We start from the raw sequence: 27,087 nt of genomic DNA, 5'->3' as shown, positions 1-27,087 counted from the left end.
GTGTCCTGCTGGACCGACGGAAGCTTTCTCACCTGCCCGACACACGCCGCGATTCCAGATATTTGCGTAATTAGCGCGGTGCATTCTCGCCTGTCCCCTCCCCCTTCCGTCCCGACTTGTCCCGACTTTGCTCGACTGCCGCTCGCTGCCGCTCGGGTCGTGGTCCATATGACAGCACAAGCACGAGAAACATCTGCGAGACTGGCGCCGGCGTGTCCGAGGCGCCGTGTGCGGCCGTTCGGTGCTACTAGAGCAGCGGCCGTGCCGTGCCGGGCCGTGGAAAGGTGCGAAAACACGGACACAAGACAGGCGATTCGACAAAGCATCCATCTCTTCCATCGGCGAAAGATAAATTTTTGTTCACAAATTTGCAGTTGAACACTGCTACAAAACTATAAGAACTGGCGTTTTTCAGAACGTTCCTGTCGCTTCATACTCTTGGTATTTCTAGAGACACTTTGGAAGAGAGGGCTGGCAGGGGTAGCGAAAAGAAGCAAAAAATGAAGACAGCCAGAGTTCCCAGGCGGTCATGGACCCGAATACTAACGTTGTTGCTTATCGTCGGTGATCGGGCGAGAACAGTTGATTTTTTAGTTTTTTGTTTGTTTATTTATTTATTTAGTTAGTTTTTGGAATTAAACGCTCCTACAAAACAGTAGGCTCTGACGCACTTGAAGAGCACATCTGTCGATTCGCAGTGTTTCGTTACTTTCAAGGTGTTCTAGCACTCTTCCTTCGCGCATTCTTGCTCAAACTTAATTTATTACTGTAGTTTCATATGTTACGTTTAATACAGTCGTTTAAAATGCTTGAGGAAGCATCTTTGTCACACCTGAGAGTTAGTATGAAAAGAGGGCTGACCGGTGTAGCGACGTAAAAAGGAAAAAATGAGAGGGAGCCAACAGCACCCGGTGTTCCCAGGCGGTCACCCATCCAAGTACTAACCGGGCCCGATGTTGCTTAACTTCGGTGATCGGACGAGAACCGGTGTATTCAACATGGTATGGCCGTTGGCGTCCTTATACTGTAGCCGCACAGCAGAAGAAGGCTTCGCCTCTCCTCCCAACACACGCAATCGCCGTTTTTCGGTGGCACATTTGACGCAAAGCACGTCCTTCCACCTCGAGAGCGACGCGCAGTGCGGCGCGCCGCCACGTGGGTCGGACGCACAACACAGCTGCTCGTTGCACCGCCTGTCATTCGTTTGGTGCGTGCGGCCTCCGACACTCGCGGCAGACGCACCTTGTTCTTGTTATCCGGCGCAGGGCTTGCGCGCGGCCGGGCGGCGGGAGGACTGCGCGGGGTGTGGCAGTGTCCTGCTGGACCGACGGAAGCTTTCTCACCTGCCCGACACACGCCGCGATTCCAGATATTTGCGTAATTAGCGCGGTGCATTCTCGCCTGTCCCCTCCCCCTTCCGTCCCGACTTGTCCCGACTTTGCTCGACTGCCGCTCGCTGCCGCTCGGGTCGTGGTCCATATGACAGCACAAGCACGAGAAACATCTGCGAGACTGGCGCCGGCGTGTCCGAGGCGCCGTGTGCGGCCGTTCGGTGCTACTAGAGCAGCGGCCGTGCCGTGCCGGGCCGTGGAAAGGTGCGAAAACACGGACACAAGACAGGCGATTCGACAAAGCATCCATCTCTTCCATCGGCGAAAGATAAATTTTTGTTCACAAATTTGCAGTTGAACACTGCTACAAAACTATAAGAACTGGCGTTTTTCAGAACGTTCCTGTCGCTTCATACTCTTGGTATTTCTAGAGACACTTTGGAAGAGAGGGCTGGCAGGGGTAGCGAAAAGAAGCAAAAAATGAAGACAGCCAGAGTTCCCAGGCGGTCATGGACCCGAATACTAACGTTGTTGCTTATCGTCGGTGATCGGGCGAGAACAGTTGATTTTTTAGTTTTTTGTTTGTTTATTTATTTATTTAGTTAGTTTTTGGAATTAAACGCTCCTACAAAACAGTAGGCTCTGACGCACTTGAAGAGCACATCTGTCGATTCGCAGTGTTTCGTTACTTTCAAGGTGTTCTAGCACTCTTCCTTCGCGCATTCTTGCTCAAACTTAATTTATTACTGTAGTTTCATATGTTACGTTTAATACAGTCGTTTAAAATGCTTGAGGAAGCATCTTTGTCACACCTGAGAGTTAGTATGAAAAGAGGGCTGACCGGTGTAGCGACGTAAAAAGGAAAAAATGAGAGGGAGCCAACAGCACCCGGTGTTCCCAGGCGGTCACCCATCCAAGTACTAACCGGGCCCGATGTTGCTTAACTTCGGTGATCGGACGAGAACCGGTGTATTCAACATGGTATGGCCGTTGGCGTCCTTATACTGTAGCCGCACAGCAGAAGAAGGCTTCGCCTCTCCTCCCAACACACGCAATCGCCGTTTTTCGGTGGCACATTTGACGCAAAGCACGTCCTTCCACCTCGAGAGCGACGCGCAGTGCGGCGCGCCGCCACGTGGGTCGGACGCACAACACAGCTGCTCGTTGCACCGCCTGTCATTCGTTTGGTGCGTGCGGCCTCCGACACTCGCGGCAGACGCACCTTGTTCTTGTTATCCGGCGCAGGGCTTGCGCGCGGCCGGGCGGCGGGAGGACTGCGCGGGGTGTGGCAGTGTCCTGCTGGACCGACGGAAGCTTTCTCACCTGCCCGACACACGCCGCGATTCCAGATATTTGCGTAATTAGCGCGGTGCATTCTCGCCTGTCCCCTCCCCCTTCCGTCCCGACTTGTCCCGACTTTGCTCGACTGCCGCTCGCTGCCGCTCGGGTCGTGGTCCATATGACAGCACAAGCACGAGAAACATCTGCGAGACTGGCGCCGGCGTGTCCGAGGCGCCGTGTGCGGCCGTTCGGTGCTACTAGAGCAGCGGCCGTGCCGTGCCGGGCCGTGGAAAGGTGCGAAAACACGGACACAAGACAGGCGATTCGACAAAGCATCCATCTCTTCCATCGGCGAAAGATAAATTTTTGTTCACAAATTTGCAGTTGAACACTGCTACAAAACTATAAGAACTGGCGTTTTTCAGAACGTTCCTGTCGCTTCATACTCTTGGTATTTCTAGAGACACTTTGGAAGAGAGGGCTGGCAGGGGTAGCGAAAAGAAGCAAAAAATGAAGACAGCCAGAGTTCCCAGGCGGTCATGGACCCGAATACTAACGTTGTTGCTTATCGTCGGTGATCGGGCGAGAACAGTTGATTTTTTAGTTTTTTGTTTGTTTATTTATTTATTTAGTTAGTTTTTGGAATTAAACGCTCCTACAAAACAGTAGGCTCTGACGCACTTGAAGAGCACATCTGTCGATTCGCAGTGTTTCGTTACTTTCAAGGTGTTCTAGCACTCTTCCTTCGCGCATTCTTGCTCAAACTTAATTTATTACTGTAGTTTCATATGTTACGTTTAATACAGTCGTTTAAAATGCTTGAGGAAGCATCTTTGTCACACCTGAGAGTTAGTATGAAAAGAGGGCTGACCGGTGTAGCGACGTAAAAAGGAAAAAATGAGAGGGAGCCAACAGCACCCGGTGTTCCCAGGCGGTCACCCATCCAAGTACTAACCGGGCCCGATGTTGCTTAACTTCGGTGATCGGACGAGAACCGGTGTATTCAACATGGTATGGCCGTTGGCGTCCTTATACTGTAGCCGCACAGCAGAAGAAGGCTTCGCCTCTCCTCCCAACACACGCAATCGCCGTTTTTCGGTGGCACATTTGACGCAAAGCACGTCCTTCCACCTCGAGAGCGACGCGCAGTGCGGCGCGCCGCCACGTGGGTCGGACGCACAACACAGCTGCTCGTTGCACCGCCTGTCATTCGTTTGGTGCGTGCGGCCTCCGACACTCGCGGCAGACGCACCTTGTTCTTGTTATCCGGCGCAGGGCTTGCGCGCGGCCGGGCGGCGGGAGGACTGCGCGGGGTGTGGCAGTGTCCTGCTGGACCGACGGAAGCTTTCTCACCTGCCCGACACACGCCGCGATTCCAGATATTTGCGTAATTAGCGCGGTGCATTCTCGCCTGTCCCCTCCCCCTTCCGTCCCGACTTGTCCCGACTTTGCTCGACTGCCGCTCGCTGCCGCTCGGGTCGTGGTCCATATGACAGCACAAGCACGAGAAACATCTGCGAGACTGGCGCCGGCGTGTCCGAGGCGCCGTGTGCGGCCGTTCGGTGCTACTAGAGCAGCGGCCGTGCCGTGCCGGGCCGTGGAAAGGTGCGAAAACACGGACACAAGACAGGCGATTCGACAAAGCATCCATCTCTTCCATCGGCGAAAGATAAATTTTTGTTCACAAATTTGCAGTTGAACACTGCTACAAAACTATAAGAACTGGCGTTTTTCAGAACGTTCCTGTCGCTTCATACTCTTGGTATTTCTAGAGACACTTTGGAAGAGAGGGCTGGCAGGGGTAGCGAAAAGAAGCAAAAAATGAAGACAGCCAGAGTTCCCAGGCGGTCATGGACCCGAATACTAACGTTGTTGCTTATCGTCGGTGATCGGGCGAGAACAGTTGATTTTTTAGTTTTTTGTTTGTTTATTTATTTATTTAGTTAGTTTTTGGAATTAAACGCTCCTACAAAACAGTAGGCTCTGACGCACTTGAAGAGCACATCTGTCGATTCGCAGTGTTTCGTTACTTTCAAGGTGTTCTAGCACTCTTCCTTCGCGCATTCTTGCTCAAACTTAATTTATTACTGTAGTTTCATATGTTACGTTTAATACAGTCGTTTAAAATGCTTGAGGAAGCATCTTTGTCACACCTGAGAGTTAGTATGAAAAGAGGGCTGACCGGTGTAGCGACGTAAAAAGGAAAAAATGAGAGGGAGCCAACAGCACCCGGTGTTCCCAGGCGGTCACCCATCCAAGTACTAACCGGGCCCGATGTTGCTTAACTTCGGTGATCGGACGAGAACCGGTGTATTCAACATGGTATGGCCGTTGGCGTCCTTATACTGTAGCCGCACAGCAGAAGAAGGCTTCGCCTCTCCTCCCAACACACGCAATCGCCGTTTTTCGGTGGCACATTTGACGCAAAGCACGTCCTTCCACCTCGAGAGCGACGCGCAGTGCGGCGCGCCGCCACGTGGGTCGGACGCACAACACAGCTGCTCGTTGCACCGCCTGTCATTCGTTTGGTGCGTGCGGCCTCCGACACTCGCGGCAGACGCACCTTGTTCTTGTTATCCGGCGCAGGGCTTGCGCGCGGCCGGGCGGCGGGAGGACTGCGCGGGGTGTGGCAGTGTCCTGCTGGACCGACGGAAGCTTTCTCACCTGCCCGACACACGCCGCGATTCCAGATATTTGCGTAATTAGCGCGGTGCATTCTCGCCTGTCCCCTCCCCCTTCCGTCCCGACTTGTCCCGACTTTGCTCGACTGCCGCTCGCTGCCGCTCGGGTCGTGGTCCATATGACAGCACAAGCACGAGAAACATCTGCGAGACTGGCGCCGGCGTGTCCGAGGCGCCGTGTGCGGCCGTTCGGTGCTACTAGAGCAGCGGCCGTGCCGTGCCGGGCCGTGGAAAGGTGCGAAAACACGGACACAAGACAGGCGATTCGACAAAGCATCCATCTCTTCCATCGGCGAAAGATAAATTTTTGTTCACAAATTTGCAGTTGAACACTGCTACAAAACTATAAGAACTGGCGTTTTTCAGAACGTTCCTGTCGCTTCATACTCTTGGTATTTCTAGAGACACTTTGGAAGAGAGGGCTGGCAGGGGTAGCGAAAAGAAGCAAAAAATGAAGACAGCCAGAGTTCCCAGGCGGTCATGGACCCGAATACTAACGTTGTTGCTTATCGTCGGTGATCGGGCGAGAACAGTTGATTTTTTAGTTTTTTGTTTGTTTATTTATTTATTTAGTTAGTTTTTGGAATTAAACGCTCCTACAAAACAGTAGGCTCTGACGCACTTGAAGAGCACATCTGTCGATTCGCAGTGTTTCGTTACTTTCAAGGTGTTCTAGCACTCTTCCTTCGCGCATTCTTGCTCAAACTTAATTTATTACTGTAGTTTCATATGTTACGTTTAATACAGTCGTTTAAAATGCTTGAGGAAGCATCTTTGTCACACCTGAGAGTTAGTATGAAAAGAGGGCTGACCGGTGTAGCGACGTAAAAAGGAAAAAATGAGAGGGAGCCAACAGCACCCGGTGTTCCCAGGCGGTCACCCATCCAAGTACTAACCGGGCCCGATGTTGCTTAACTTCGGTGATCGGACGAGAACCGGTGTATTCAACATGGTATGGCCGTTGGCGTCCTTATACTGTAGCCGCACAGCAGAAGAAGGCTTCGCCTCTCCTCCCAACACACGCAATCGCCGTTTTTCGGTGGCACATTTGACGCAAAGCACGTCCTTCCACCTCGAGAGCGACGCGCAGTGCGGCGCGCCGCCACGTGGGTCGGACGCACAACACAGCTGCTCGTTGCACCGCCTGTCATTCGTTTGGTGCGTGCGGCCTCCGACACTCGCGGCAGACGCACCTTGTTCTTGTTATCCGGCGCAGGGCTTGCGCGCGGCCGGGCGGCGGGAGGACTGCACGGGGTGTGGCAGTGTCCTGCTGGACCGACGGAAGCTTTCTCACCTGCCCGACACACGCCGCGATTCCAGATATTTGCGTAATTAGCGCGGTGCATTCTCGCCTGTCCCCTCCCCCTTCCGTCCCGACTTGTCCCGACTTTGCTCGACTGCCGCTCGCTGCCGCTCGGGTCGTGGTCCATATGACAGCACAAGCACGAGAAACATCTGCGAGACTGGCGCCGGCGTGTCCGAGGCGCCGTGTGCGGCCGTTCGGTGCTACTAGAGCAGCGGCCGTGCCGTGCCGGGCCGTGGAAAGGTGCGAAAACACGGACACAAGACAGGCGATTCGACAAAGCATCCATCTCTTCCATCGGCGAAAGATAAATTTTTGTTCACAAATTTGCAGTTGAACACTGCTACAAAACTATAAGAACTGGCGTTTTTCAGAACGTTCCTGTCGCTTCATACTCTTGGTATTTCTAGAGACACTTTGGAAGAGAGGGCTGGCAGGGGTAGCGAAAAGAAGCAAAAAATGAAGACAGCCAGAGTTCCCAGGCGGTCATGGACCCGAATACTAACGTTGTTGCTTATCGTCGGTGATCGGGCGAGAACAGTTGATTTTTTAGTTTTTTGTTTGTTTATTTATTTATTTAGTTAGTTTTTGGAATTAAACGCTCCTACAAAACAGTAGGCTCTGACGCACTTGAAGAGCACATCTGTCGATTCGCAGTGTTTCGTTACTTTCAAGGTGTTCTAGCACTCTTCCTTCGCGCATTCTTGCTCAAACTTAATTTATTACTGTAGTTTCATATGTTACGTTTAATACAGTCGTTTAAAATGCTTGAGGAAGCATCTTTGTCACACCTGAGAGTTAGTATGAAAAGAGGGCTGACCGGTGTAGCGACGTAAAAAGGAAAAAATGAGAGGGAGCCAACAGCACCCGGTGTTCCCAGGCGGTCACCCATCCAAGTACTAACCGGGCCCGATGTTGCTTAACTTCGGTGATCGGACGAGAACCGGTGTATTCAACATGGTATGGCCGTTGGCGTCCTTATACTGTAGCCGCACAGCAGAAGAAGGCTTCGCCTCTCCTCCCAACACACGCAATCGCCGTTTTTCGGTGGCACATTTGACGCAAAGCACGTCCTTCCACCTCGAGAGCGACGCGCAGTGCGGCGCGCCGCCACGTGGGTCGGACGCACAACACAGCTGCTCGTTGCACCGCCTGTCATTCGTTTGGTGCGTGCGGCCTCCGACACTCGCGGCAGACGCACCTTGTTCTTGTTATCCGGCGCAGGGCTTGCGCGCGGCCGGGCGGCGGGAGGACTGCGCGGGGTGTGGCAGTGTCCTGCTGGACCGACGGAAGCTTTCTCACCTGCCCGACACACGCCGCGATTCCAGATATTTGCGTAATTAGCGCGGTGCATTCTCGCCTGTCCCCTCCCCCTTCCGTCCCGACTTGTCCCGACTTTGCTCGACTGCCGCTCGCTGCCGCTCGGGTCGTGGTCCATATGACAGCACAAGCACGAGAAACATCTGCGAGACTGGCGCCGGCGTGTCCGAGGCGCCGTGTGCGGCCGTTCGGTGCTACTAGAGCAGCGGCCGTGCCGTGCCGGGCCGTGGAAAGGTGCGAAAACACGGACACAAGACAGGCGATTCGACAAAGCATCCATCTCTTCCATCGGCGAAAGATAAATTTTTGTTCACAAATTTGCAGTTGAACACTGCTACAAAACTATAAGAACTGGCGTTTTTCAGAACGTTCCTGTCGCTTCATACTCTTGGTATTTCTAGAGACACTTTGGAAGAGAGGGCTGGCAGGGGTAGCGAAAAGAAGCAAAAAATGAAGACAGCCAGAGTTCCCAGGCGGTCATGGACCCGAATACTAACGTTGTTGCTTATCGTCGGTGATCGGGCGAGAACAGTTGATTTTTTAGTTTTTTGTTTGTTTATTTATTTATTTAGTTAGTTTTTGGAATTAAACGCTCCTACAAAACAGTAGGCTCTGACGCACTTGAAGAGCACATCTGTCGATTCGCAGTGTTTCGTTACTTTCAAGGTGTTCTAGCACTCTTCCTTCGCGCATTCTTGCTCAAACTTAATTTATTACTGTAGTTTCATATGTTACGTTTAATACAGTCGTTTAAAATGCTTGAGGAAGCATCTTTGTCACACCTGAGAGTTAGTATGAAAAGAGGGCTGACCGGTGTAGCGACGTAAAAAGGAAAAAATGAGAGGGAGCCAACAGCACCCGGTGTTCCCAGGCGGTCACCCATCCAAGTACTAACCGGGCCCGATGTTGCTTAACTTCGGTGATCGGACGAGAACCGGTGTATTCAACATGGTATGGCCGTTGGCGTCCTTATACTGTAGCCGCACAGCAGAAGAAGGCTTCGCCTCTCCTCCCAACACACGCAATCGCCGTTTTTCGGTGGCACATTTGACGCAAAGCACGTCCTTCCACCTCGAGAGCGACGCGCAGTGCGGCGCGCCGCCACGTGGGTCGGACGCACAACACAGCTGCTCGTTGCACCGCCTGTCATTCGTTTGGTGCGTGCGGCCTCCGACACTCGCGGCAGACGCACCTTGTTCTTGTTATCCGGCGCAGGGCTTGCGCGCGGCCGGGCGGCGGGAGGACTGCGCGGGGTGTGGCAGTGTCCTGCTGGACCGACGGAAGCTTTCTCACCTGCCCGACACACGCCGCGATTCCAGATATTTGCGTAATTAGCGCGGTGCATTCTCGCCTGTCCCCTCCCCCTTCCGTCCCGACTTGTCCCGACTTTGCTCGACTGCCGCTCGCTGCCGCTCGGGTCGTGGTCCATATGACAGCACAAGCACGAGAAACATCTGCGAGACTGGCGCCGGCGTGTCCGAGGCGCCGTGTGCGGCCGTTCGGTGCTACTAGAGCAGCGGCCGTGCCGTGCCGGGCCGTGGAAAGGTGCGAAAACACGGACACAAGACAGGCGATTCGACAAAGCATCCATCTCTTCCATCGGCGAAAGATAAATTTTTGTTCACAAATTTGCAGTTGAACACTGCTACAAAACTATAAGAACTGGCGTTTTTCAGAACGTTCCTGTCGCTTCATACTCTTGGTATTTCTAGAGACACTTTGGAAGAGAGGGCTGGCAGGGGTAGCGAAAAGAAGCAAAAAATGAAGACAGCCAGAGTTCCCAGGCGGTCATGGACCCGAATACTAACGTTGTTGCTTATCGTCGGTGATCGGGCGAGAACAGTTGATTTTTTAGTTTTTTGTTTGTTTATTTATTTATTTAGTTAGTTTTTGGAATTAAACGCTCCTACAAAACAGTAGGCTCTGACGCACTTGAAGAGCACATCTGTCGATTCGCAGTGTTTCGTTACTTTCAAGGTGTTCTAGCACTCTTCCTTCGCGCATTCTTGCTCAAACTTAATTTATTACTGTAGTTTCATATGTTACGTTTAATACAGTCGTTTAAAATGCTTGAGGAAGCATCTTTGTCACACCTGAGAGTTAGTATGAAAAGAGGGCTGACCGGTGTAGCGACGTAAAAAGGAAAAAATGAGAGGGAGCCAACAGCACCCGGTGTTCCCAGGCGGTCACCCATCCAAGTACTAACCGGGCCCGATGTTGCTTAACTTCGGTGATCGGACGAGAACCGGTGTATTCAACATGGTATGGCCGTTGGCGTCCTTATACTGTAGCCGCACAGCAGAAGAAGGCTTCGCCTCTCCTCCCAACACACGCAATCGCCGTTTTTCGGTGGCACATTTGACGCAAAGCACGTCCTTCCACCTCGAGAGCGACGCGCAGTGCGGCGCGCCGCCACGTGGGTCGGACGCACAACACAGCTGCTCGTTGCACCGCCTGTCATTCGTTTGGTGCGTGCGGCCTCCGACACTCGCGGCAGACGCACCTTGTTCTTGTTATCCGGCGCAGGGCTTGCGCGCGGCCGGGCGGCGGGAGGACTGCACGGGGTGTGGCAGTGTCCTGCTGGACCGACGGAAGCTTTCTCACCTGCCCGACACACGCCGCGATTCCAGATATTTGCGTAATTAGCGCGGTGCATTCTCGCCTGTCCCCTCCCCCTTCCGTCCCGACTTGTCCCGACTTTGCTCGACTGCCGCTCGCTGCCGCTCGGGTCGTGGTCCATATGACAGCACAAGCACGAGAAACATCTGCGAGACTGGCGCCGGCGTGTCCGAGGCGCCGTGTGCGGCCGTTCGGTGCTACTAGAGCAGCGGCCGTGCCGTGCCGGGCCGTGGAAAGGTGCGAAAACACGGACACAAGACAGGCGATTCGACAAAGCATCCATCTCTTCCATCGGCGAAAGATAAATTTTTGTTCACAAATTTGCAGTTGAACACTGCTACAAAACTATAAGAACTGGCGTTTTTCAGAACGTTCCTGTCGCTTCATACTCTTGGTATTTCTAGAGACACTTTGGAAGAGAGGGCTGGCAGGGGTAGCGAAAAGAAGCAAAAAATGAAGACAGCCAGAGTTCCCAGGCGGTCATGGACCCGAATACTAACGTTGTTGCTTATCGTCGGTGATCGGGCGAGAACAGTTGATTTTTTAGTTTTTTGTTTATTTATTTAGTTAGTTTTTGGAATTAAACGCTCCTACAAAACAGTAGGCTCTGACGCACTTGAAGAGCACATCTGTCGATTCGCAGTGTTTCGTTACTTTCAAGGTGTTCTAGCACTCTTCCTTCGCGCATTCTTGCTCAAACTTAATTTATTACTGTAGTTTCATATGTTACGTTTAATACAGTCGTTTAAAATGCTTGAGGAAGCATCTTTGTCACACCTGAGAGTTAGTATGAAAAGAGGGCTGACCGGTGTAGCGACGTAAAAAGGAAAAAATGAGAGGGAGCCAACAGCACCCGGTGTTCCCAGGCGGTCACCCATCCAAGTACTAACCGGGCCCGATGTTGCTTAACTTCGGTGATCGGACGAGAACCGGTGTATTCAACATGGTATGGCCGTTGGCGTCCTTATACTGTAGCCGCACAGCAGAAGAAGGCTTCGCCTCTCCTCCCAACACACGCAATCGCCGTTTTTCGGTGGCACATTTGACGCAAAGCACGTCCTTCCACCTCGAGAGCGACGCGCAGTGCGGCGCGCCGCCACGTGGGTCGGACGCACAACACAGCTGCTCGTTGCACCGCCTGTCATTCGTTTGGTGCGTGCGGCCTCCGACACTCGCGGCAGACGCACCTTGTTCTTGTTATCCGGCGCAGGGCTTGCGCGCGGCCGGGCGGCGGGAGGACTGCGCGGGGTGTGGCAGTGTCCTGCTGGACCGACGGAAGCTTTCTCACCTGCCCGACACACGCCGCGATTCCAGATATTTGCGTAATTAGCGCGGTGCATTCTCGCCTGTCCCCTCCCCCTTCCGTCCCGACTTGTCCCGACTTTGCTCGACTGCCGCTCGCTGCCGCTCGGGTCGTGGTCCATATGACAGCACAAGCACGAGAAACATCTGCGAGACTGGCGCCGGCGTGTCCGAGGCGCCGTGTGCGGCCGTTCGGTGCTACTAGAGCAGCGGCCGTGCCGTGCCGGGCCGTGGAAAGGTGCGAAAACACGGACACAAGACAGGCGATTCGACAAAGCATCCATCTCTTCCATCGGCGAAAGATAAATTTTTGTTCACAAATTTGCAGTTGAACACTGCTACAAAACTATAAGAACTGGCGTTTTTCAGAACGTTCCTGTCGCTTCATACTCTTGGTATTTCTAGAGACACTTTGGAAGAGAGGGCTGGCAGGGGTAGCGAAAAGAAGCAAAAAATGAAGACAGCCAGAGTTCCCAGGCGGTCATGGACCCGAATACTAACGTTGTTGCTTATCGTCGGTGATCGGGCGAGAACAGTTGATTTTTTAGTTTTTTGTTTGTTTATTTATTTATTTAGTTAGTTTTTGGAATTAAACGCTCCTACAAAACAGTAGGCTCTGACGCACTTGAAGAGCACATCTGTCGATTCGCAGTGTTTCGTTACTTTCAAGGTGTTCTAGCACTCTTCCTTCGCGCATTCTTGCTCAAACTTAATTTATTACTGTAGTTTCATATGTTACGTTTAATACAGTCGTTTAAAATGCTTGAGGAAGCATCTTTGTCACACCTGAGAGTTAGTATGAAAAGAGGGCTGACCGGTGTAGCGACGTAAAAAGGAAAAAATGAGAGGGAGCCAACAGCACCCGGTGTTCCCAGGCGGTCACCCATCCAAGTACTAACCGGGCCCGATGTTGCTTAACTTCGGTGATCGGACGAGAACCGGTGTATTCAACATGGTATGGCCGTTGGCGTCCTTATACTGTAGCCGCACAGCAGAAGAAGGCTTCGCCTCTCCTCCCAACACACGCAATCGCCGTTTTTCGGTGGCACATTTGACGCAAAGCACGTCCTTCCACCTCGAGAGCGACGCGCAGTGCGGCGCGCCGCCACGTGGGTCGGACGCACAACACAGCTGCTCGTTGCACCGCCTGTCATTCGTTTGGTGCGTGCGGCCTCCGACACTCGCGGCAGACGCACCTTGTTCTTGTTATCCGGCGCAGGGCTTGCGCGCGGCCGGGCGGCGGGAGGACTGCGCGGGGTGTGGCAGTGTCCTGCTGGACCGACGGAAGCTTTCTCACCTGCCCGACACACGCCGCGATTCCAGATATTTGCGTAATTAGCGCGGTGCATTCTCGCCTGTCCCCTCCCCCTTCCGTCCCGACTTGTCCCGACTTTGCTCGACTGCCGCTCGCTGCCGCTCGGGTCGTGGTCCATATGACAGCACAAGCACGAGAAACATCTGCGAGACTGGCGCCGGCGTGTCCGAGGCGCCGTGTGCGGCCGTTCGGTGCTACTAGAGCAGCGGCCGTGCCGTGCCGGGCCGTGGAAAGGTGCGAAAACACGGACACAAGACAGGCGATTCGACAAAGCATCCATCTCTTCCATCGGCGAAAGATAAATTTTTGTTCACAAATTTGCAGTTGAACACTGCTACAAAACTATAAGAACTGGCGTTTTTCAGAACGTTCCTGTCGCTTCATACTCTTGGTATTTCTAGAGACACTTTGGAAGAGAGGGCTGGCAGGGGTAGCGAAAAGAAGCAAAAAATGAAGACAGCCAGAGTTCCCAGGCGGTCATGGACCCGAATACTAACGTTGTTGCTTATCGTCGGTGATCGGGCGAGAACAGTTGATTTTTTAGTTTTTTGTTTGTTTATTTATTTATTTAGTTAGTTTTTGGAATTAAACGCTCCTACAAAACAGTAGGCTCTGACGCACTTGAAGAGCACATCTGTCGATTCGCAGTGTTTCGTTACTTTCAAGGTGTTCTAGCACTCTTCCTTCGCGCATTCTTGCTCAAACTTAATTTATTACTGTAGTTTCATATGTTACGTTTAATACAGTCGTTTAAAATGCTTGAGGAAGCATCTTTGTCACACCTGAGAGTTAGTATGAAAAGAGGGCTGACCGGTGTAGCGACGTAAAAAGGAAAAAATGAGAGGGAGCCAACAGCACCCGGTGTTCCCAGGCGGTCACCCATCCAAGTACTAACCGGGCCCGATGTTGCTTAACTTCGGTGATCGGACGAGAACCGGTGTATTCAACATGGTATGGCCGTTGGCGTCCTTATACTGTAGCCGCACAGCAGAAGAAGGCTTCGCCTCTCCTCCCAACACACGCAATCGCCGTTTTTCGGTGGCACATTTGACGCAAAGCACGTCCTTCCACCTCGAGAGCGACGCGCAGTGCGGCGCGCCGCCACGTGGGTCGGACGCACAACACAGCTGCTCGTTGCACCGCCTGTCATTCGTTTGGTGCGTGCGGCCTCCGACACTCGCGGCAGACGCACCTTGTTCTTGTTATCCGGCGCAGGGCTTGCGCGCGGCCGGGCGGCGGGAGGACTGCGCGGGGTGTGGCAGTGTCCTGCTGGACCGACGGAAGCTTTCTCACCTGCCCGACACACGCCGCGATTCCAGATATTTGCGTAATTAGCGCGGTGCATTCTCGCCTGTCCCCTCCCCCTTCCGTCCCGACTTGTCCCGACTTTGCTCGACTGCCGCTCGCTGCCGCTCGGGTCGTGGTCCATATGACAGCACAAGCACGAGAAACATCTGCGAGACTGGCGCCGGCGTGTCCGAGGCGCCGTGTGCGGCCGTTCGGTGCTACTAGAGCAGCGGCCGTGCCGTGCCGGGCCGTGGAAAGGTGCGAAAACACGGACACAAGACAGGCGATTCGACAAAGCATCCATCTCTTCCATCGGCGAAAGATAAATTTTTGTTCACAAATTTGCAGTTGAACACTGCTACAAAACTATAAGAACTGGCGTTTTTCAGAACGTTCCTGTCGCTTCATACTCTTGGTATTTCTAGAGACACTTTGGAAGAGAGGGCTGGCAGGGGTAGCGAAAAGAAGCAAAAAATGAAGACAGCCAGAGTTCCCAGGCGGTCATGGACCCGAATACTAACGTTGTTGCTTATCGTCGGTGATCGGGCGAGAACAGTTGATTTTTTAGTTTTTTGTTTGTTTATTTATTTATTTAGTTAGTTTTTGGAATTAAACGCTCCTACAAAACAGTAGGCTCTGACGCACTTGAAGAGCACATCTGTCGATTCGCAGTGTTTCGTTACTTTCAAGGTGTTCTAGCACTCTTCCTTCGCGCATTCTTGCTCAAACTTAATTTATTACTGTAGTTTCATATGTTACGTTTAATACAGTCGTTTAAAATGCTTGAGGAAGCATCTTTGTCACACCTGAGAGTTAGTATGAAAAGAGGGCTGACCGGTGTAGCGACGTAAAAAGGAAAAAATGAGAGGGAGCCAACAGCACCCGGTGTTCCCAGGCGGTCACCCATCCAAGTACTAACCGGGCCCGATGTTGCTTAACTTCGGTGATCGGACGAGAACCGGTGTATTCAACATGGTATGGCCGTTGGCGTCCTTATACTGTAGCCGCACAGCAGAAGAAGGCTTCGCCTCTCCTCCCAACACACGCAATCGCCGTTTTTCGGTGGCACATTTGACGCAAAGCACGTCCTTCCACCTCGAGAGCGACGCGCAGTGCGGCGCGCCGCCACGTGGGTCGGACGCACAACACAGCTGCTCGTTGCACCGCCTGTCATTCGTTTGGTGCGTGCGGCCTCCGACACTCGCGGCAGACGCACCTTGTTCTTGTTATCCGGCGCAGGGCTTGCGCGCGGCCGGGCGGCGGGAGGACTGCGCGGGGTGTGGCAGTGTCCTGCTGGACCGACGGAAGCTTTCTCACCTGCCCGACACACGCCGCGATTCCAGATATTTGCGTAATTAGCGCGGTGCATTCTCGCCTGTCCCCTCCCCCTTCCGTCCCGACTTGTCCCGACTTTGCTCGACTGCCGCTCGCTGCCGCTCGGGTCGTGGTCCATATGACAGCACAAGCACGAGAAACATCTGCGAGACTGGCGCCGGCGTGTCCGAGGCGCCGTGTGCGGCCGTTCGGTGCTACTAGAGCAGCGGCCGTGCCGTGCCGGGCCGTGGAAAGGTGCGAAAACACGGACACAAGACAGGCGATTCGACAAAGCATCCATCTCTTCCATCGGCGAAAGATAAATTTTTGTTCACAAATTTGCAGTTGAACACTGCTACAAAACTATAAGAACTGGCGTTTTTCAGAACGTTCCTGTCGCTTCATACTCTTGGTATTTCTAGAGACACTTTGGAAGAGAGGGCTGGCAGGGGTAGCGAAAAGAAGCAAAAAATGAAGACAGCCAGAGTTCCCAGGCGGTCATGGACCCGAATACTAACGTTGTTGCTTATCGTCGGTGATCGGGCGAGAACAGTTGATTTTTTAGTTTTTTGTTTGTTTATTTATTTATTTAGTTAGTTTTTGGAATTAAACGCTCCTACAAAACAGTAGGCTCTGACGCACTTGAAGAGCACATCTGTCGATTCGCAGTGTTTCGTTACTTTCAAGGTGTTCTAGCACTCTTCCTTCGCGCATTCTTGCTCAAACTTAATTTATTACTGTAGTTTCATATGTTACGTTTAATACAGTCGTTTAAAATGCTTGAGGAAGCATCTTTGTCACACCTGAGAGTTAGTATGAAAAGAGGGCTGACCGGTGTAGCGACGTAAAAAGGAAAAAATGAGAGGGAGCCAACAGCACCCGGTGTTCCCAGGCGGTCACCCATCCAAGTACTAACCGGGCCCGATGTTGCTTAACTTCGGTGATCGGACGAGAACCGGTGTATTCAACATGGTATGGCCGTTGGCGTCCTTATACTGTAGCCGCACAGCAGAAGAAGGCTTCGCCTCTCCTCCCAACACACGCAATCGCCGTTTTTCGGTGGCACATTTGACGCAAAGCACGTCCTTCCACCTCGAGAGCGACGCGCAGTGCGGCGCGCCGCCACGTGGGTCGGACGCACAACACAGCTGCTCGTTGCACCGCCTGTCATTCGTTTGGTGCGTGCGGCCTCCGACACTCGCGGCAGACGCACCTTGTTCTTGTTATCCGGCGCAGGGCTTGCGCGCGGCCGGGCGGCGGGAGGACTGCGCGGGGTGTGGCAGTGTCCTGCTGGACCGACGGAAGCTTTCTCACCTGCCCGACACACGCCGCGATTCCAGATATTTGCGTAATTAGCGCGGTGCATTCTCGCCTGTCCCCTCCCCCTTCCGTCCCGACTTGTCCCGACTTTGCTCGACTGCCGCTCGCTGCCGCTCGGGTCGTGGTCCATATGACAGCACAAGCACGAGAAACATCTGCGAGACTGGCGCCGGCGTGTCCGAGGCGCCGTGTGCGGCCGTTCGGTGCTACTAGAGCAGCGGCCGTGCCGTGCCGGGCCGTGGAAAGGTGCGAAAACACGGACACAAGACAGGCGATTCGACAAAGCATCCATCTCTTCCATCGGCGAAAGATAAATTTTTGTTCACAAATTTGCAGTTGAACACTGCTACAAAACTATAAGAACTGGCGTTTTTCAGAACGTTCCTGTCGCTTCATACTCTTGGTATTTCTAGAGACACTTTGGAAGAGAGGGCTGGCAGGGGTAGCGAAAAGAAGCAAAAAATGAAGACAGCCAGAGTTCCCAGGCGGTCATGGACCCGAATACTAACGTTGTTGCTTATCGTCGGTGATCGGGCGAGAACAGTTGATTTTTTAGTTTTTTGTTTGTTTATTTATTTATTTAGTTAGTTTTTGGAATTAAACGCTCCTACAAAACAGTAGGCTCTGACGCACTTGAAGAGCACATCTGTCGATTCGCAGTGTTTCGTTACTTTCAAGGTGTTCTAGCACTCTTCCTTCGCGCATTCTTGCTCAAACTTAATTTATTACTGTAGTTTCATATGTTACGTTTAATACAGTCGTTTAAAATGCTTGAGGAAGCATCTTTGTCACACCTGAGAGTTAGTATGAAAAGAGGGCTGACCGGTGTAGCGACGTAAAAAGGAAAAAATGAGAGGGAGCCAACAGCACCCGGTGTTCCCAGGCGGTCACCCATCCAAGTACTAACCGGGCCCGATGTTGCTTAACTTCGGTGATCGGACGAGAACCGGTGTATTCAACATGGTATGGCCGTTGGCGTCCTTATACTGTAGCCGCACAGCAGAAGAAGGCTTCGCCTCTCCTCCCAACACACGCAATCGCCGTTTTTCGGTGGCACATTTGACGCAAAGCACGTCCTTCCACCTCGAGAGCGACGCGCAGTGCGGCGCGCCGCCACGTGGGTCGGACGCACAACACAGCTGCTCGTTGCACCGCCTGTCATTCGTTTGGTGCGTGCGGCCTCCGACACTCGCGGCAGACGCACCTTGTTCTTGTTATCCGGCGCAGGGCTTGCGCGCGGCCGGGCGGCGGGAGGACTGCGCGGGGTGTGGCAGTGTCCTGCTGGACCGACGGAAGCTTTCTCACCTGCCCGACACACGCCGCGATTCCAGATATTTGCGTAATTAGCGCGGTGCATTCTCGCCTGTCCCCTCCCCCTTCCGTCCCGACTTGTCCCGACTTTGCTCGACTGCCGCTCGCTGCCGCTCGGGTCGTGGTCCATATGACAGCACAAGCACGAGAAACATCTGCGAGACTGGCGCCGGCGTGTCCGAGGCGCCGTGTGCGGCCGTTCGGTGCTACTAGAGCAGCGGCCGTGCCGTGCCGGGCCGTGGAAAGGTGCGAAAACACGGACACAAGACAGGCGATTCGACAAAGCATCCATCTCTTCCATCGGCGAAAGATAAATTTTTGTTCACAAATTTGCAGTTGAACACTGCTACAAAACTATAAGAACTGGCGTTTTTCAGAACGTTCCTGTCGCTTCATACTCTTGGTATTTCTAGAGACACTTTGGAAGAGAGGGCTGGCAGGGGTAGCGAAAAGAAGCAAAAAATGAAGACAGCCAGAGTTCCCAGGCGGTCATGGACCCGAATACTAACGTTGTTGCTTATCGTCGGTGATCGGGCGAGAACAGTTGATTTTTTAGTTTTTTGTTTGTTTATTTATTTATTTAGTTAGTTTTTGGAATTAAACGCTCCTACAAAACAGTAGGCTCTGACGCACTTGAAGAGCACATCTGTCGATTCGCAGTGTTTCGTTACTTTCAAGGTGTTCTAGCACTCTTCCTTCGCGCATTCTTGCTCAAACTTAATTTATTACTGTAGTTTCATATGTTACGTTTAATACAGTCGTTTAAAATGCTTGAGGAAGCATCTTTGTCACACCTGAGAGTTAGTATGAAAAGAGGGCTGACCGGTGTAGCGACGTAAAAAGGAAAAAATGAGAGGGAGCCAACAGCACCCGGTGTTCCCAGGCGGTCACCCATCCAAGTACTAACCGGGCCCGATGTTGCTTAACTTCGGTGATCGGACGAGAACCGGTGTATTCAACATGGTATGGCCGTTGGCGTCCTTATACTGTAGCCGCACAGCAGAAGAAGGCTTCGCCTCTCCTCCCAACACACGCAATCGCCGTTTTTCGGTGGCACATTTGACGCAAAGCACGTCCTTCCACCTCGAGAGCGACGCGCAGTGCGGCGCGCCGCCACGTGGGTCGGACGCACAACACAGCTGCTCGTTGCACCGCCTGTCATTCGTTTGGTGCGTGCGGCCTCCGACACTCGCGGCAGACGCACCTTGTTCTTGTTATCCGGCGCAGGGCTTGCGCGCGGCCGGGCGGCGGGAGGACTGCGCGGGGTGTGGCAGTGTCCTGCTGGACCGACGGAAGCTTTCTCACCTGCCCGACACACGCCGCGATTCCAGATATTTGCGTAATTAGCGCGGTGCATTCTCGCCTGTCCCCTCCCCCTTCCGTCCCGACTTGTCCCGACTTTGCTCGACTGCCGCTCGCTGCCGCTCGGGTCGTGGTCCATATGACAGCACAAGCACGAGAAACATCTGCGAGACTGGCGCCGGCGTGTCCGAGGCGCCGTGTGCGGCCGTTCGGTGCTACTAGAGCAGCGGCCGTGCCGTGCCGGGCCGTGGAAAGGTGCGAAAACACGGACACAAGACAGGCGATTCGACAAAGCATCCATCTCTTCCATCGGCGAAAGATAAATTTTTGTTCACAAATTTGCAGTTGAACACTGCTACAAAACTATAAGAACTGGCGTTTTTCAGAACGTTCCTGTCGCTTCATACTCTTGGTATTTCTAGAGACACTTTGGAAGAGAGGGCTGGCAGGGGTAGCGAAAAGAAGCAAAAAATGAAGACAGCCAGAGTTCCCAGGCGGTCATGGACCCGAATACTAACGTTGTTGCTTATCGTCGGTGATCGGGCGAGAACAGTTGATTTTTTAGTTTTTTGTTTGTTTATTTATTTATTTAGTTAGTTTTTGGAATTAAACGCTCCTACAAAACAGTAGGCTCTGACGCACTTGAAGAGCACATCTGTCGATTCGCAGTGTTTCGTTACTTTCAAGGTGTTCTAGCACTCTTCCTTCGCGCATTCTTGCTCAAACTTAATTTATTACTGTAGTTTCATATGTTACGTTTAATACAGTCGTTTAAAATGCTTGAGGAAGCATCTTTGTCACACCTGAGAGTTAGTATGAAAAGAGGGCTGACCGGTGTAGCGACGTAAAAAGGAAAAAATGAGAGGGAGCCAACAGCACCCGGTGTTCCCAGGCGGTCACCCATCCAAGTACTAACCGGGCCCGATGTTGCTTAACTTCGGTGATCGGACGAGAACCGGTGTATTCAACATGGTATGGCCGTTGGCGTCCTTATACTGTAGCCGCACAGCAGAAGAAGGCTTCGCCTCTCCTCCCAACACACGCAATCGCCGTTTTTCGGTGGCACATTTGACGCAAAGCACGTCCTTCCACCTCGAGAGCGACGCGCAGTGCGGCGCGCCGCCACGTGGGTCGGACGCACAACACAGCTGCTCGTTGCACCGCCTGTCATTCGTTTGGTGCGTGCGGCCTCCGACACTCGCGGCAGACGCACCTTGTTCTTGTTATCCGGCGCAGGGCTTGCGCGCGGCCGGGCGGCGGGAGGACTGCGCGGGGTGTGGCAGTGTCCTGCTGGACCGACGGAAGCTTTCTCACCTGCCCGACACACGCCGCGATTCCAGATATTTGCGTAATTAGCGCGGTGCATTCTCGCCTGTCCCCTCCCCCTTCCGTCCCGACTTGTCCCGACTTTGCTCGACTGCCGCTCGCTGCCGCTCGGGTCGTGGTCCATATGACAGCACAAGCACGAGAAACATCTGCGAGACTGGCGCCGGCGTGTCCGAGGCGCCGTGTGCGGCCGTTCGGTGCTACTAGAGCAGCGGCCGTGCCGTGCCGGGCCGTGGAAAGGTGCGAAAACACGGACACAAGACAGGCGATTCGACAAAGCATCCATCTCTTCCATCGGCGAAAGATAAATTTTTGTTCACAAATTTGCAGTTGAACACTGCTACAAAACTATAAGAACTGGCGTTTTTCAGAACGTTCCTGTCGCTTCATACTCTTGGTATTTCTAGAGACACTTTGGAAGAGAGGGCTGGCAGGGGTAGCGAAAAGAAGCAAAAAATGAAGACAGCCAGAGTTCCCAGGCGGTCATGGACCCGAATACTAACGTTGTTGCTTATCGTCGGTGATCGGGCGAGAACAGTTGATTTTTTAGTTTTTTGTTTGTTTATTTATTTATTTAGTTAGTTTTTGGAATTAAACGCTCCTACAAAACAGTAGGCTCTGACGCACTTGAAGAGCACATCTGTCGATTCGCAGTGTTTCGTTACTTTCAAGGTGTTCTAGCACTCTTCCTTCGCGCATTCTTGCTCAAACTTAATTTATTACTGTAGTTTCATATGTTACGTTTAATACAGTCGTTTAAAATGCTTGAGGAAGCATCTTTGTCACACCTGAGAGTTAGTATGAAAAGAGGGCTGACCGGTGTAGCGACGTAAAAAGGAAAAAATGAGAGGGAGCCAACAGCACCCGGTGTTCCCAGGCGGTCACCCATCCAAGTACTAACCGGGCCCGATGTTGCTTAACTACGGTGATCGGACGAGAACCGGTGTATTCAACATGGTATGGCCGTTGGCGTCCTTATACTGTAGCCGCACAGCAGAAGAAGGCTTCGCCTCTCCTCCCAACACACGCAATCGCCGTTTTTCGGTGGCACATTTGACGCAAAGCACGTCCTTCCACCTCGAGAGCGACGCGCAGTGCGGCGCGCCGCCACGTGGGTCGGACGCACAACACAGCTGCTCGTTGCACCGCCTGTCATTCGTTTGGTGCGTGCGGCCTCCGACACTCGCGGCAGACGCACCTTGTTCTTGTTATCCGGCGCAGGGCTTGCGCGCGGCCGGGCGGCGGGAGGACTGCGCGGGGTGTGGCAGTGTCCTGCTGGACCGACGGAAGCTTTCTCACCTGCCCGACACACGCCGCGATTCCAGATATTTGCGTAATTAGCGCGGTGCATTCTCGCCTGTCCCCTCCCCCTTCCGTCCCGACTTGTCCCGACTTTGCTCGACTGCCGCTCGCTGCCGCTCGGGTCGTGGTCCATATGACAGCACAAGCACGAGAAACATCTGCGAGACTGGCGCCGGCGTGTCCGAGGCGCCGTGTGCGGCCGTTCGGTGCTACTAGAGCAGCGGCCGTGCCGTGCCGGGCCGTGGAAAGGTGCGAAAACACGGACACAAGACAGGCGATTCGACAAAGCATCCATCTCTTCCATCGGCGAAAGATAAATTTTTGTTCACAAATTTGCAGTTGAACACTGCTACAAAACTATAAGAACTGGCGTTTTTCAGAACGTTCCTGTCGCTTCATACTCTTGGTATTTCTAGAGACACTTTGGAAGAGAGGGCTGGCAGGGGTAGCGAAAAGAAGCAAAAAATGAAGACAGCCAGAGTTCCCAGGCGGTCATGGACCCGAATACTAACGTTGTTGCTTATCGTCGGTGATCGGGCGAGAACAGTTGATTTTTTAGTTTTTTGTTTGTTTATTTATTTATTTAGTTAGTTTTTGGAATTAAACGCTCCTACAAAACAGTAGGCTCTGACGCACTTGAAGAGCACATCTGTCGATTCGCAGTGTTTCGTTACTTTCAAGGTGTTCTAGCACTCTTCCTTCGCGCATTCTTGCTCAAACTTAATTTATTACTGTAGTTTCATATGTTACGTTTAATACAGTCGTTTAAAATGCTTGAGGAAGCATCTTTGTCACACCTGAGAGTTAGTATGAAAAGAGGGCTGACCGGTGTAGCGACGTAAAAAGGAAAAAATGAGAGGGAGCCAACAGCACCCGGTGTTCCCAGGCGGTCACCCATCCAAGTACTAACCGGGCCCGATGTTGCTTAACTTCGGTGATCGGACGAGAACCGGTGTATTCAACATGGTATGGCCGTTGGCGTCCTTATACTGTAGCCGCACAGCAGAAGAAGGCTTCGCCTCTCCTCCCAACACACGCAATCGCCGTTTTTCGGTGGCACATTTGACGCAAAGCACGTCCTTCCACCTCGAGAGCGACGCGCAGTGCGGCGCGCCGCCACGTGGGTCGGACGCACAACACAGCTGCTCGTTGCACCGCCTGTCATTCGTTTGGTGCGTGCGGCCTCCGACACTCGCGGCAGACGCACCTTGTTCTTGTTATCCGGCGCAGGGCTTGCGCGCGGCCGGGCGGCGGGAGGACTGCGCGGGGTGTGGCAGTGTCCTGCTGGACCGACGGAAGCTTTCTCACCTGCCCGACACACGCCGCGATTCCAGATATTTGCGTAATTAGCGCGGTGCATTCTCGCCTGTCCCCTCCCCCTTCCGTCCCGACTTGTCCCGACTTTGCTCGACTGCCGCTCGCTGCCGCTCGGGTCGTGGTCCATATGACAGCACAAGCACGAGAAACATCTGCGAGACTGGCGCCGGCGTGTCCGAGGCGCCGTGTGCGGCCGTTCGGTGCTACTAGAGCAGCGGCCGTGCCGTGCCGGGCCGTGGAAAGGTGCGAAAACACGGACACAAGACAGGCGATTCGACAAAGCATCCATCTCTTCCATCGGCGAAAGATAAATTTTTGTTCACAAATTTGCAGTTGAACACTGCTACAAAACTATAAGAACTGGCGTTTTTCAGAACGTTCCTGTCGCTTCATACTCTTGGTATTTCTAGAGACACTTTGGAAGAGAGGGCTGGCAGGGGTAGCGAAAAGAAGCAAAAAATGAAGACAGCCAGAGTTCCCAGGCGGTCATGGACCCGAATACTAACGTTGTTGCTTATCGTCGGTGATCGGGCGAGAACAGTTGATTTTTTAGTTTTTTGTTTGTTTATTTATTTATTTAGTTAGTTTTTGGAATTAAACGCTCCTACAAAACAGTAGGCTCTGACGCACTTGAAGAGCACATCTGTCGATTCGCAGTGTTTCGTTACTTTCAAGGTGTTCTAGCACTCTTCCTTCGCGCATTCTTGCTCAAACTTAATTTATTACTGTAGTTTCATATGTTACGTTTAATACAGTCGTTTAAAATGCTTGAGGAAGCATCTTTGTCACACCTGAGAGTTAGTATGAAAAGAGGGCTGACCGGTGTAGCGACGTAAAAAGGAAAAAATGAGAGGGAGCCAACAGCACCCGGTGTTCCCAGGCGGTCACCCATCCAAGTACTAACCGGGCCCGATGTTGCTTAACTTCGGTGATCGGACGAGAACCGGTGTATTCAACATGGTATGGCCGTTGGCGTCCTTATACTGTAGCCGCACAGCAGAAGAAGGCTTCGCCTCTCCTCCCAACACACGCAATCGCCGTTTTTCGGTGGCACATTTGACGCAAAGCACGTCCTTCCACCTCGAGAGCGACGCGCAGTGCGGCGCGCCGCCACGTGGGTCGGACGCACAACACAGCTGCTCGTTGCACCGCCTGTCATTCGTTTGGTGCGTGCGGCCTCCGACACTCGCGGCAGACGCACCTTGTTCTTGTTATCCGGCGCAGGGCTTGCGCGCGGCCGGGCGGCGGGAGGACTGCGCGGGGTGTGGCAGTGTCCTGCTGGACCGACGGAAGCTTTCTCACCTGCCCGACACACGCCGCGATTCCAGATATTTGCGTAATTAGCGCGGTGCATTCTCGCCTGTCCCCTCCCCCTTCCGTCCCGACTTGTCCCGACTTTGCTCGACTGCCGCTCGCTGCCGCTCGGGTCGTGGTCCATATGACAGCACAAGCACGAGAAACATCTGCGAGACTGGCGCCGGCGTGTCCGAGGCGCCGTGTGCGGCCGTTCGGTGCTACTAGAGCAGCGGCCGTGCCGTGCCGGGCCGTGGAAAGGTGCGAAAACACGGACACAAGACAGGCGATTCGACAAAGCATCCATCTCTTCCATCGGCGAAAGATAAATTTTTGTTCACAAATTTGCAGTTGAACACTGCTACAAAACTATAAGAACTGGCGTTTTTCAGAACGTTCCTGTCGCTTCATACTCTTGGTATTTCTAGAGACACTTTGGAAGAGAGGGCTGGCAGGGGTAGCGAAAAGAAGCAAAAAATGAAGACAGCCAGAGTTCCCAGGCGGTCATGGACCCGAATACTAACGTTGTTGCTTATCGTCGGTGATCGGGCGAGAACAGTTGATTTTTTAGTTTTTTGTTTGTTTATTTATTTATTTAGTTAGTTTTTGGAATTAAACGCTCCTACAAAACAGTAGGCTCTGACGCACTTGAAGAGCACATCTGTCGATTCGCAGTGTTTCGTTACTTTCAAGGTGTTCTAGCACTCTTCCTTCGCGCATTCTTGCTCAAACTTAATTTATTACTGTAGTTTCATATGTTACGTTTAATACAGTCGTTTAAAATGCTTGAGGAAGCATCTTTGTCACACCTGAGAGTTAGTATGAAAAGAGGGCTGACCGGTGTAGCGACGTAAAAAGGAAAAAATGAGAGGGAGCCAACAGCACCCGGTGTTCCCAGGCGGTCACCCATCCAAGTACTAACCGGGCCCGATGTTGCTTAACTTCGGTGATCGGACGAGAACCGGTGTATTCAACATGGTATGGCCGTTGGCGTCCTTATACTGTAGCCGCACAGCAGAAGAAGGCTTCGCCTCTCCTCCCAACACACGCAATCGCCGTTTTTCGGTGGCACATTTGACGCAAAGCACGTCCTTCCACCTCGAGAGCGACGCGCAGTGCGGCGCGCCGCCACGTGGGTCGGACGCACAACACAGCTGCTCGTTGCACCGCCTGTCATTCGTTTGGTGCGTGCGGCCTCCGACACTCGCGGCAGACGCACCTTGTTCTTGTTATCCGGCGCAGGGCTTGCGCGCGGCCGGGCGGCGGGAGGACTGCGCGGGGTGTGGCAGTGTCCTGCTGGACCGACGGAAGCTTTCTCACCTGCCCGACACACGCCGCGATTCCAGATATTTGCGTAATTAGCGCGGTGCATTCTCGCCTGTCCCCTCCCCCTTCCGTCCCGACTTGTCCCGACTTTGCTCGACTGCCGCTCGCTGCCGCTCGGGTCGTGGTCCATATGACAGCACAAGCACGAGAAACATCTGCGAGACTGGCGCCGGCGTGTCCGAGGCGCCGTGTGCGGCCGTTCGGTGCTACTAGAGCAGCGGCCGTGCCGTGCCGGGCCGTGGAAAGGTGCGAAAACACGGACACAAGACAGGCGATTCGACAAAGCATCCATCTCTTCCATCGGCGAAAGATAAATTTTTGTTCACAAATTTGCAGTTGAACACTGCTACAAAACTATAAGAACTGGCGTTTTTCAGAACGTTCCTGTCGCTTCATACTCTTGGTATTTCTAGAGACACTTTGGAAGAGAGGGCTGGCAGGGGTAGCGAAAAGAAGCAAAAAATGAAGACAGCCAGAGTTCCCAGGCGGTCATGGACCCGAATACTAACGTTGTTGCTTATCGTCGGTGATCGGGCGAGAACAGTTGATTTTTTAGTTTTTTGTTTGTTTATTTATTTATTTAGTTAGTTTTTGGAATTAAACGCTCCTACAAAACAGTAGGCTCTGACGCACTTGAAGAGCACATCTGTCGATTCGCAGTGTTTCGTTACTTTCAAGGTGTTCTAGCACTCTTCCTTCGCGCATTCTTGCTCAAACTTAATTTATTACTGTAGTTTCATATGTTACGTTTAATACAGTCGTTTAAAATGCTTGAGGAAGCATCTTTGTCACACCTGAGAGTTAGTATGAAAAGAGGGCTGACCGGTGTAGCGACGT

General features: G+C 52.9%; 20 non-coding genes across 20 annotated transcripts; all 20 read right to left on the bottom strand.

Moving 5' to 3' along the window:
• Positions 1–896: 896 nt before the first annotated feature.
• On the bottom strand, positions 897–1,015 carry LOC126326438 (5S ribosomal RNA). Its single transcript, XR_007560684.1, has one exon. It is a non-coding gene; the product is annotated as a 5S ribosomal RNA (ribosomal RNA).
• Positions 1,016–2,207: 1,192 nt separating this feature from the next.
• Positions 2,208–2,326, bottom strand: LOC126326437 (5S ribosomal RNA). The gene has a single exon (XR_007560683.1). It is a non-coding gene; the product is annotated as a 5S ribosomal RNA (ribosomal RNA).
• Positions 2,327–3,518: 1,192 nt separating this feature from the next.
• Positions 3,519–3,637, bottom strand: LOC126326436 (5S ribosomal RNA). Its single transcript, XR_007560682.1, has one exon. It is a non-coding gene; the product is annotated as a 5S ribosomal RNA (ribosomal RNA).
• A 1,192-nt stretch (positions 3,638–4,829) lies between these two features.
• LOC126326435 (5S ribosomal RNA) lies at positions 4,830–4,948 on the bottom strand. The gene has a single exon (XR_007560681.1). It is a non-coding gene; the product is annotated as a 5S ribosomal RNA (ribosomal RNA).
• A 1,192-nt stretch (positions 4,949–6,140) lies between these two features.
• On the bottom strand, positions 6,141–6,259 carry LOC126326433 (5S ribosomal RNA). Its single transcript, XR_007560679.1, has one exon. It is a non-coding gene; the product is annotated as a 5S ribosomal RNA (ribosomal RNA).
• Positions 6,260–7,451: 1,192 nt separating this feature from the next.
• On the bottom strand, positions 7,452–7,570 carry LOC126326432 (5S ribosomal RNA). Its single transcript, XR_007560678.1, has one exon. It is a non-coding gene; the product is annotated as a 5S ribosomal RNA (ribosomal RNA).
• A 1,192-nt stretch (positions 7,571–8,762) lies between these two features.
• LOC126326431 (5S ribosomal RNA) lies at positions 8,763–8,881 on the bottom strand. The gene has a single exon (XR_007560677.1). It is a non-coding gene; the product is annotated as a 5S ribosomal RNA (ribosomal RNA).
• Positions 8,882–10,073: 1,192 nt separating this feature from the next.
• On the bottom strand, positions 10,074–10,192 carry LOC126326430 (5S ribosomal RNA). The gene has a single exon (XR_007560676.1). It is a non-coding gene; the product is annotated as a 5S ribosomal RNA (ribosomal RNA).
• A 1,184-nt stretch (positions 10,193–11,376) lies between these two features.
• Positions 11,377–11,495, bottom strand: LOC126326428 (5S ribosomal RNA). Its single transcript, XR_007560675.1, has one exon. It is a non-coding gene; the product is annotated as a 5S ribosomal RNA (ribosomal RNA).
• A 1,192-nt stretch (positions 11,496–12,687) lies between these two features.
• Positions 12,688–12,806, bottom strand: LOC126326427 (5S ribosomal RNA). The gene has a single exon (XR_007560674.1). It is a non-coding gene; the product is annotated as a 5S ribosomal RNA (ribosomal RNA).
• Positions 12,807–13,998: 1,192 nt separating this feature from the next.
• On the bottom strand, positions 13,999–14,117 carry LOC126326426 (5S ribosomal RNA). The gene has a single exon (XR_007560673.1). It is a non-coding gene; the product is annotated as a 5S ribosomal RNA (ribosomal RNA).
• Positions 14,118–15,309: 1,192 nt separating this feature from the next.
• On the bottom strand, positions 15,310–15,428 carry LOC126326425 (5S ribosomal RNA). Its single transcript, XR_007560672.1, has one exon. It is a non-coding gene; the product is annotated as a 5S ribosomal RNA (ribosomal RNA).
• A 1,192-nt stretch (positions 15,429–16,620) lies between these two features.
• LOC126326424 (5S ribosomal RNA) lies at positions 16,621–16,739 on the bottom strand. Its single transcript, XR_007560671.1, has one exon. It is a non-coding gene; the product is annotated as a 5S ribosomal RNA (ribosomal RNA).
• A 1,192-nt stretch (positions 16,740–17,931) lies between these two features.
• Positions 17,932–18,050, bottom strand: LOC126326423 (5S ribosomal RNA). The gene has a single exon (XR_007560670.1). It is a non-coding gene; the product is annotated as a 5S ribosomal RNA (ribosomal RNA).
• Positions 18,051–19,242: 1,192 nt separating this feature from the next.
• On the bottom strand, positions 19,243–19,361 carry LOC126326447 (5S ribosomal RNA). The gene has a single exon (XR_007560692.1). It is a non-coding gene; the product is annotated as a 5S ribosomal RNA (ribosomal RNA).
• Positions 19,362–20,553: 1,192 nt separating this feature from the next.
• Positions 20,554–20,672, bottom strand: LOC126326446 (5S ribosomal RNA). Its single transcript, XR_007560691.1, has one exon. It is a non-coding gene; the product is annotated as a 5S ribosomal RNA (ribosomal RNA).
• A 1,192-nt stretch (positions 20,673–21,864) lies between these two features.
• LOC126326442 (5S ribosomal RNA) lies at positions 21,865–21,983 on the bottom strand. Its single transcript, XR_007560688.1, has one exon. It is a non-coding gene; the product is annotated as a 5S ribosomal RNA (ribosomal RNA).
• A 1,192-nt stretch (positions 21,984–23,175) lies between these two features.
• Positions 23,176–23,294, bottom strand: LOC126326444 (5S ribosomal RNA). The gene has a single exon (XR_007560690.1). It is a non-coding gene; the product is annotated as a 5S ribosomal RNA (ribosomal RNA).
• Positions 23,295–24,486: 1,192 nt separating this feature from the next.
• On the bottom strand, positions 24,487–24,605 carry LOC126326434 (5S ribosomal RNA). The gene has a single exon (XR_007560680.1). It is a non-coding gene; the product is annotated as a 5S ribosomal RNA (ribosomal RNA).
• A 1,192-nt stretch (positions 24,606–25,797) lies between these two features.
• LOC126326422 (5S ribosomal RNA) lies at positions 25,798–25,916 on the bottom strand. The gene has a single exon (XR_007560669.1). It is a non-coding gene; the product is annotated as a 5S ribosomal RNA (ribosomal RNA).
• Positions 25,917–27,087: the final 1,171 nt, after the last annotated feature.

The sequence above is a fragment of the Schistocerca gregaria genome, unplaced genomic scaffold (assembly GCF_023897955.1).
Source record: "Schistocerca gregaria isolate iqSchGreg1 unplaced genomic scaffold, iqSchGreg1.2 ptg000991l, whole genome shotgun sequence".
In the NCBI taxonomy this organism is placed as follows: Eukaryota; Metazoa; Arthropoda; class Insecta; order Orthoptera; family Acrididae; genus Schistocerca; species Schistocerca gregaria.
Note: the sequence above shows the minus strand (reverse complement) of the source record. Positions and strands in the feature narration are given on the sequence as shown.